At 41.9% G+C, this 3,486-nt stretch overlaps 2 non-coding genes across 2 annotated transcripts; one reads left to right on the top strand and one right to left on the bottom strand.

Annotated features, from left to right (window-relative positions):
- Nucleotides 1-2,033: 2,033 nt before the first annotated feature.
- On the top strand, nt 2,034-2,115 carry trnal-aag (transfer RNA leucine (anticodon AAG)). Its single transcript has one exon. It is a non-coding gene; the product is annotated as a tRNA-Leu (tRNA).
- Nucleotides 2,116-3,128: 1,013 nt separating this feature from the next.
- On the bottom strand, nt 3,129-3,202 carry trnat-agu (transfer RNA threonine (anticodon AGU)). Its single transcript has one exon. It is a non-coding gene; the product is annotated as a tRNA-Thr (tRNA).
- Between the last annotated feature and the right edge of the window lie 284 nt (nt 3,203-3,486).

Here is a 3,486-nt window from a genome sequence, read left to right as displayed (position 1 = left end):
TAAGGTAAAATATAGCTCACTGTGTATATAATGAAGAAGCGGATGTTAGTTTCTCATCTGCATGTTGCAGAGCCTTATGCAACTCGTACCAACAGTTGGGGTTTGATCCCTGCACGGGCTATTAGTTGAAAGACCATTGTAAATGACGTGTAACAGATTTATCCAGCTGGCTTTTATGTTTCATACTAAATTGCTATCTTGAAACCAAAATAATTAGAAATATGGAACACAACTGTTGTTCCCCATGAAGGAAAGCTGTTTTACACTGACGTCACTCCTTTTTATTTAATCCAGATTTTAAAAACAACTCCGCCCTATCAAAGGAAAATGTTACACAAAACATGGAAAGCACACTCTGAATCCATCTGTATATTTGATTTCCGCCATCCGTTCAAGGCTGCCTATGTTAATCGTAAGTGTATAGATGAAACATTTAATATATTGTTCAATTTAAATCAAAATGCTTTACTACTACAAGAGAGAAGTATAGTATGGAGGATGCGACAAATGTGTGATTTCTTGGAAGAAAACTACTTTTCTTTGCGTTCGAAATTAATTCGAAACAATTGACACACAAACCCTTTGTCTTTTTTAAAGAGATTATATCTTTAAACAGACAAATGTATAAAATGTGTTTTTTTTACCTAGAGATTTTGGACAGGGGCGATGTATTACTAGTAGAGGCTGCCGACTAACAATGTACTGTCTGGAGATCAGCTCCATTTGCAGTAAAAAAACGTGCGTAACAAAGCTGGAGAGCAGCTGTACTTGTGCTCAGTAGTCAGTATGGTGCTGAGGGTTCAATACTGGCGTTGTTGTATTAGCACGAGCTGCACAGGCTCTGAATCAGACCATTTCAATTAGTCTGATCAGTGCAGGACAAGTTAATGTAGAATTATTGCTTTGTCTGTCTCTTGTTTGTATATAAATGGATGTCTCTGATAACTTAATGTTAGTTTTTATTTTAGTTTTAGTTTTACGATGTAGGTCATGCATTGATATATGACATGTCTCATTCCTGATTCAGCTCATGCTCCATAGGAGAGAAGAGATTCCTCCTGTTTCTCGTACAACCCTATCAGAACAGAAGCCCATGTCACCCAGCTCTGATTCAAGATCGAGTTGCATCTTCAACATTTTGTTTTTGTTTCTGATCATAATTTTCTTTAGTTATGATCAATATTGAACTTTTTCTAAGTAAAACAAAACTAATCAAACATGCAGGCAGATTTTTGAAAAGTATTAGGAGTTGACAGGGCGCTCCTTCGGAATAGTCGTCAGAAAATGTGAGAAAAGGAAAGTTACGTAAACTCTCACACACAGCATTAAAGACTGGAATCTGATCATAAAAAAACTAGCTGTCTCCCCGTCGGTAATCAAAACCCGGTTTCCCGTGTGACAGGCAGGGACACAAACAACTTTACTAACTAGGAACGCTTGCTAGCTATTAGGAGGCATTTACTCTTAAATATGTTACTGTTTTGGGTTTCGAATTTAATTTTCCCGATACCAGTTTTTTACAAAAGTAAAGGCACACAGCACATGTGTGGCACATCACGTCCAAGTTTAGTGACAACTAACTCAGAGATTGTAAGCTGGGTAGTTTAAGATCACTTTTTTTAAAGGTTCAAGCAGACCCAAATACCTTTGTGTAATCGTTTTTCATAAAGTGTAATTGTATTATAGCATGTGCCCTTGATGATTTTCTTGATACGTTATATGTGCTCTTGTTTGTATTGTATGTAGTTTTGTTGTTCAAATAAAACGTAAAAGACACAACGTTCCGTATGCGGCTGCTGTAAAAATAAAATGACATCAAGGGTGCTGTACACAGAGGTCTGAAACCTGCTCCACAGAAGATCTTTATCCAAAGGTGTTAAGGAAGTCGAGATCTCGCCATGAGAGGGGAAGCATCTCAGAAAAAGCAGGTGCAGTCGGTTCCACAGTCATAACGCCACTGAGTCGGGCAACAAGAGCAAAACCCACCTGGCTTCCTCCGGGCAAGTAATGAGACAAAGAGACAGCGCACATAGGGTAGTGTGGCCGAGTGGTCTAAAGCGCTGGATTAAGGCTCTAGTCTCTTCGGGGGCGTGGGTTTGAATCCCACCGCTGCCAGGTGCTTCTGTCGAGACCCCCTTTCAGCTGGCTTCAGACGAAAGGGAGGGTACTGCTTTTTGGCAGTCTCTCGAGAAACTAAGCAAAGTGTTTAAAGATACTTTTTCAGCTTGACATCAAGGCACAAAACAAAAACCTTCTTGCGTCCTCTCAACCCAAAAGCGCTTTGCCACTTTTTGCGTTAAGCAGGGAACGACGTCTGCCCAGATCACTTTTGTGTCAATGCAAATCGTAGTGTGCCCTCCGTTTTAATGTTGGCTGTGCTGGCGTGCTGCTTCTGTCTGTGAAACTTGAATGTTCTGCTTCTTCACACCAAATCGTCGGCGGGGGTTGAGCTTGTTAAATCTTTGCGCATAGCGCTCCTTTGGAAGTACTTTGTCCAAGTTCAAAAGCGATCGTGGGATTTACTTCATGCGTGCAAAAACCATGCCTCGCACGGCAGATTTAAATGGGGAATGGAGCCTGCTTCTTGCTGTTTTTCCTGTGGTTGCAGTTACAAAGTTGATCGTGCTTTCACATTCTGTTAACAGTATTCACTGGCTGAGCTTTATCAGTTGGTTCGTAAAGGAATCTCTGCTTCGGTTCCAGAAAAGTCATCTGTAGTGTGTTTTTTTCCGTGCCCATGGCAGTCTTTTAAAGCTGGTAGTAATGGCGGCGAAGTTAATTTTTTATCCTCTTTAAAAGAATAAGGACGGGCTGGGGCGAGCTCCATTTACCACTCTTTCAGCTAACCGCCGAACTCGCGAACTGATTACACTGCAGAGCCACAGGCGCCTCGCTTTTCTCCATTCTCTGGGTTAGGGTGAAAAAAAAACTTTGCTGGTATTAGCTGGCCTGCTGGGAGTACCTCTTCTTCACTGATAAGCAAGATTTGTGTTTCATCTTTCGCAAGCTGTATAGATTTCTTTCAAAACAAGATGTTCCAGAAAGGAAACGAACACTTGCATTCACCTGAATTAAAAGGCATGGGATTTGACCATAAGGATAAATTCTGTACAGTAAGACAGGAAGAAAGGCACCGCTGGGAATCGGACCCAGGATCTCCTGTTTACTAGACAGGCGCTTTAGCCAACTAAGCCACGGCGCCGGCAAAGTGCTGTCCTTTGACAGCCACTTGGACACGTCTCAACTGCTCTGAGACATCTGCGTTCGGTGTGCACCGAGCCTGCTCGCCTTGCAAGTTGCCTCATTTACATGCGATAGCTCCACCACTAAGAGAAAGGATGAGAAATGGCTTTTATCTGGCACTTTTCATGTCAGAGGATCTCAATCTGCTTTCCGTGTGCAAGAGGATGTCCAACTCATGTAGCTAAAGACGTAGACGACAGTGTTCCACTGAAATCTTGATCTCACAACCCTCGGCATGACTCC

The sequence above is a fragment of the Lepisosteus platostomus genome, chromosome 5, assembly GCF_059453375.1.
Source record: "Lepisosteus platostomus isolate fLepPlt1 chromosome 5, fLepPlt1.hap1, whole genome shotgun sequence".
Classification (NCBI taxonomy): domain Eukaryota; kingdom Metazoa; phylum Chordata; class Actinopteri; order Semionotiformes; family Lepisosteidae; genus Lepisosteus; species Lepisosteus platostomus.
This window is presented reverse-complemented; position numbering and strand designations above follow the sequence as displayed.